General features: G+C 52.6%; 1 long non-coding RNA gene across 2 annotated transcripts in view; it reads right to left on the reverse strand.

The window, feature by feature from the left end:
* Positions 1–5633, reverse strand: part of LOC118581215 — an 85491-nt gene extending 79858 nt beyond the window's left edge. Inside the window, exon 1 of one of the 2 annotated variants that reach the window (XR_004944671.1) lies at positions 5573–5633. This is a non-coding gene — a long non-coding RNA (uncharacterized LOC118581215). Of the gene's footprint in view, positions 1–2714; positions 3124–5572 lie in introns of those variants that run through there. The other variant, XR_004944670.1, reaches the window with a different exon arrangement.
* Between the last annotated feature and the right edge of the window lie 367 nt (positions 5634–6000).

Below are 6000 nucleotides of genomic sequence, written 5' to 3' on the forward strand. Positions count from 1 at the left end.
TAAGCCACCGCAGCTCCCAGCAGCTCTTTCCCCGCGGGGTTTTCCCTAGTTTCCGCCTGTTTTATCCTCTTCTGAGCTACTTAGTTTTGAAAAAGAGGAGATGGGTGGGTACTGGAGCCTGCAACATGCCTGAAATTAGGGTGGAAGGAGGTTCAGAAGGAAGGCTCCAGGGAGCGGGCGGTGCCTGGGTGTTTTCCCCTCTTTTTCGGAGCTACCGGATTCACGGAGGTTCATCTCACCTCCACCAGGTTCCGCGCATCCTAACCTAACCGAGGATGCTTAGGGCCTACTGCCCCTCCCTCAAGGGCTTCCCCTCCCCCCCATATTGCAGACTCTAATCCTTCGGGTCAAAAATGACCGTAAAATGTCCTAAACTGATTCATATTCCAGGTACTGACTTGGCCCTATAACCATGCCCCCCCTCACTTTTTATTGTGTGTGGGGGGGATATTTGGGATGTGGGGTGTGGGGGAACGATACAACTTCTGTAAACTTTTATTACATTTTCGCTTCTTCTCACTTCTTCGAAAACACACGCACGCCACCCTCTCCAATTTCCCCTGTGATACAAAGTCGATTAAAAAGTTGGGGGCGGGGGACACGCCGCGGGAAGGCGAGTGACCAAAGCCTCCCGGAGCGTGGAAAGGACAGGAAGGAAAGAGCTGATTCTTCCTTGGAAAACGGGGAGAAAGACTGGGGAACTCTCGGATGGAGCCGCTTCGGGAAGGTGCCGGCTTCGGGCGGTCGCTGGTAGCTGCAGTCATGTCGCCGAGCGCGCCCTCCGCGAATGCTTTTTGGGGTAAGGGCTTCCGGCTTTTGAGTTATGTACAGCAAGCCCAGACCGCAAAAAGATTCGCGAAGGGCAGTCTACCCGCTTCTTCGGTCCGCCGCCGCCGCCGCCTTCAGCCCAGCACGTCTCCGAACCCCGGAGCCGAGGAGGCTGGATGTCCCCGGCGCGCTCCTCCGCGGCTCAACCTCCCCACCCTGCGCGCCGCGCTTCCCTCCTCGCGTCCCCAGACCCATCCCTCTCTCTCTCTCCAGACAGTCCGAAATCCTCCGACTCAGCCCTGCACAACCTCCAGAGGTAGTGGAAGGCGAGAAGGGTAGCTCGGAGGGGTACCCCAGATCTCTGAGCCCAGCCTCCACCCCTCTCGCTCTAGCACCCCGAGCCTCCGACCCTATCTAGTCTAACACCCACTTCCCATATCAGCGTTCTGCTAGCCCTGGCTGCAAGGTCGTGGATCTCTGAACAGGTACCGTCCAGATTTCCCCCGAATCCCCTCCTATCATTCCTAGTCCCCCAGCAGAGGTTCCAGCCGTGACTACAGGCGCTGCGTAAAGAGAAAAACTCCCCCAGAGCACTAAATAAATACAGACAAGGCCGCCACCTCATTGGTGTGGACTAAAATCGTCACCCACCAATCAGAAGAGAGCTCACATTTCTTTTTTTTTTTTTTTTTTTCAGAAGGGGGAGGGAGAAAAATATTTCCATTTCTAATTATTCAACAAAACCTAGACGAGAACACATTAAAATATTGTTGTTGCAAAAACTGTCCATGACTCCCTCCCATTCTAGCCCAGGTGAGGGGGTGGCAGTGTATATTGGGAAAGAGGGATTCAAGAGAGCGACCTCTTCCACAGGGATCTAAGCCAGAAGAACCAGACGGAAAATGACTGGCAAAGATGAACGTGACATAAGCTCAAACCCCACTCTAGTTGGCCTATTTCTAGACAAATGAGACTTTCTCCAGTCCCCCTACCCCACTCTGCCCCCCAAAAGTTCTGAATGTTCACTAAGAAGGGTGAAGCTCTTCCCCCCGCATGACCCCTCCCCCAAACCTGTCCAGATGGTCCATTTGCCTCAGGTGCCCCTTCCTTGCTGCAACTCCCACACCCCATTCTGCAAAACATTGGGGGAACAAGAAGGGGTGAGCTGGGCATTGATTGCCACAGCGACAGGAGATTTCAGCATTTGCAAGAGGGAGGGAGAAGAGAGACTGGAGAGGAAGGAGTGGGCATAGTCTCTCCTCTTCCCGCTTTCCTTCCTTCCTTCTAGGCCCCTCCCCTATTCCATCTACCCTAACTTCCAGTGGATGCTCTCTTCTTTACTGCGAAGCGCCACGCAATTCCCGTCCCCTCTTGCCTAGCCCCAGGAATGCCAAAGAAGGATGTGATCAAATAAACGTCTGTCTCCCTCTCCAGTGGTATCGTCTCCCAGTGGGGAAAACCTAAGTCTGGGTGGTTTACTTCAAACATTGCAAGAACTTGGGTGCAAAAGTTTTTGTTGTTTTTTCTTTTTTTGGCCACCCGGGAATCTATGGGCTGGCAGATACACACACACACACACACACACACACACACACACACACACACACACACACAAGCCCTTGGCCCATTATAATCCACAGGATGCAACTCTAGACCTCAGTCTTGGTCCCCCAAGTTCCTGTCCGCCTACCCCCTCCACCCATCCATCACCCTCCTACACTTCTTCGACCCACCCACCCTCCCACTGCATCCCCTTTGCTTGGCTCAGCTACTGAAAGACGCAAGCATACACCCTTCCAGCATCTGAGCGCCACACCAGAGGGGGCTCCACAGTCTGCGCCTGCCCCTGGCGTGGCGCGGGGCAATTGGGGAAAAAAGTTCTGTTGGGTCGACCATTGAGCCTACCGATCACCAGGCGGCCAGAGCTCCAAATCTTTTCTTCTTACCTGAGTCCGGGAGTCTTGGGAGTTCATTGGTTCGGTGTGCGCTTCAGCCATCTGGAAGCGGCCCTCTCTGGTCAGCCCGCTCCCCTCCTGCCCCTCCCCTCCCCCACGGGTGTTTGCCCAGCGGCAAAGCGGGCTCTTCCAGGTAAGTATATAAGTTACTGTAGTGTGTGGGAGGGTCACGATCTTGGTAATTGCAGCTTCCCGAGCTTAACCCCTGCGCTCCTGCCTCCCTCCAACTTGTTGAGGACTCGTCCGGTTGCGGGAGAGGCGAGCCAGCACCGCAGAGAGCGCTGGCTGGGGGCTGGGGGTGGGGGTGCAGCGGGCAGAGAGGGGACAGCGGCACTGCGTGCAGTGTTCAAATGTAACACCCCCTGACAGAGGTTTTCATTGGATAGGTCTTTCCCCCACCCCCGTTGGCCCCTGGTTTGCCCCCCCTCCCCAGCTCCCATGTAGGGGACGTCTCCAGGCGAAGTCACGATTCCTTCTCAGTTCGGAATGAACTGTGACTGGAGCCATGACGCAGCCAGCGCGCATTACTCACTTTTTGCAGTCACGACTTGGGAATCCGTGCTGGTTCCAACCAAAATTGCACCGCTACCATTGAATTATTTAATAGGATCCAGTTTGGGGGTAAACTTGTGCATTGTGCCAGGCAGTGAAGAGGCAAGGGAGAGGGGGCTAGAGGGACATAAGGACATGGGGTGTCCCCCCTCCCACTTCATGACTCTTGGAAACCCCACCACCACTGCTTCACGTGTTGCAGGTGCTTGATTGCCAGCCCCCCACCCCCCGCCCTGAATTTCCTTTGCAAATGAGGCAGAATTTGTAAACACAGGGAACTTGTGGGACTGAGAGGGGCGAGACTTGGAAAAGAGAACTAGTATCTCCCCTTGGTATGACGAGGAGGAGGCAGAGGGGTGGGCCAAGAGACTGTGAACAACAGCTTTGTTTCGTGGATTGTCAAGACAAAGTGTGGGTTACAGCGTTATTTGGTTATTCTGCACCTCAGTAACAGCCCTTGTTACTATTAGGAGTTGACGAAGACTCAGCCTCAGCAAGGAAATCTGCCCAGAAAGGGACCTTCGGAGCTAAAATTAACTCGACTCACCCTCTTTTCCCTCCAGGGGCTATAATCCAGTTGCCCTGATGTAGGTCGGTCACTCACGGCAGGGCTGTTGCTAGGTGGAACAGGGACTACCTGGTCTCCCCCTCTCTATCCTGTGCCCCCTCCTCACAGATAACCTCATCGACCTGAGCTTCAAAAGAACAAATATACAATATTCCTGCATGCATGTAAGCTTATTGTAGACTGCAAGAGGGCTTCGTTTTCCCCACCGTCTACAGGCTGGCTACTCCTGTGGGTCAGTTTAAGCATGCACCCTAGTCCAAGGAGTCAATCAGTATGAATGGCTTTGTGTGCAAGTGATCCCCTCACCCAATAACTTTTCTCCTTCCTCATCTGTCTGGCTACAGGTTCTGCCAAAGTATCTGGAGCTGATTGTAATGAATCTCACTCACAACTCACCCCCAGAGAGCTGGTGGTTTCCCCAGTAACATTTTTCAACCTTGAGAACAATCCTCCCTAATTTCTCCTGTTAGTGGTTTGCAAAACTGCCTTACAGGCGCCAGGCGATATTCCGAAGCCTGGATTCTCTGTGGACAGCACCAGCAACCCCATTCCTTTGGTTTCTAATACTCTTATCCCAGTAAGTCATTTAGAGCTTCTGTGACTAGGATGCAAAGGACGCGGGGGTAGTAAGTGACATAACACACTCCTTTACACCCCTCCCAGGAATTTTTTGCAGAATGTGGTTATGTGAGGGAGCACGGGGTGGGGGTCGGGGAACAGGGTCGAAATAAGCGACCTATAGCCTCTTATTTTGAGAATCATCATCATCAGGGAGAAATATTTCAAAACCGCTGGCGGGAAGGTGTTGGAGCCAGAGACTGGAGACCCAGACAGTGGCTAGCCTCTGCAAGAAAAGATGGTGAGCCTCCGGCTTTGGTCTTGGGTTCCTGGAGCGCCCAGCCTTAGCTCATCCTTGAATCTAACACTTCGCTCCCTCTCCTTTAATTTTTTTCCCTTTTCCTTCCCACTCACCCCTCCTTTTCCCAAAGCTCTCACCGAAGTCACGACTATCCCCTTTGAACATCCTTAACCCCCTCCATTCCGGAACCCTGTTTTGCATCCAGGGCGGGGTTAGCTTCAGCTGGAGCCAATCCTGCCCCCTGGCGCTCAGAACTGAACTTGCTGCAGACCAAGGAATTTTCAGCACCTATATTCGTGGACAGCTACCAAGGGCGGGATCAGTCAAGACCAGCCAGGACCAGCGTCTAGGTGTTGTTCATTACCCAGCCCAAGCAAGTAGAGAGGTTTGTTAGCGGAATGAGGATCGCTCCCCTCTCTTTATTACCTTTACCCCATGCAGTTCTGGTCTATATTCCATAGTCTCTATTAATCTCGCATCGAGATGGCCCATTAAATCGTGTCTGGCCACCCTTTATGACGGAGAAAATAGGGAGGGGAGAGGGCAGTAGAGAGAACCCAGCTCAACAGCGCCGACCCACAACCAGAGAGAGCGTTGCAGCTGCTATTGATTCAAATTTGTCAGGGTGATTCCCAACTCTGCAAGAATTCCTTCTCGGTTCCTTTGCATGCAGCCCCCAATTCATTATATACGTACACACACACACACACACACACACACACACACACACACACAGCGCTACACCTCACCCCTACTCGGTCTCATTCTTCCACTTAGGAAGGGGCAAAAAGGCAGCCAAGAATGCATCCAGAGCATGCACGAAGCTTGTACTTACAGTCTGCGGCATGCACATGACATAATATTACTTACCCAAACGGGAACTCCTTAAAAGAGAGGAAGAAACGGGGAGGGGGGTGGATAAAGAAAGGAGAGAGGAAGGAAAAATCCAACAATTAATTTCCAGACATTGGGGGGGGGGGGGAGTGCGGTGGTGTCCAGGTTTTCTTCCACCCTCGCTGGCTTTTTATCCCAGTACAGCCCTCGGTCTATTTCTGGAACACGATCAAACCCAGATGCTATTTTTAGCAAGTACTGAAAAAACCTGCACACACAAAGGCATTTCGCTGGAACGTTGAGTCCAAAACATTAAAGGTGCACCAAGCGCCCCTCTTCACTTGTTTCTGCAGACCCTCTTGCATTGCTATAGATGTCTTTCAAAACAGAAAAATACCCAACTATTTCTTATATTCTCCCTCCCTCATAATAACTCCCGTATGCCTCTGCCTGTTGCAAGCTCC

Source organism: Onychomys torridus, chromosome 4 (assembly GCF_903995425.1).
Source record: "Onychomys torridus chromosome 4, mOncTor1.1, whole genome shotgun sequence".
NCBI lineage: Eukaryota > Metazoa > Chordata > Mammalia > Rodentia > Cricetidae > Onychomys > Onychomys torridus.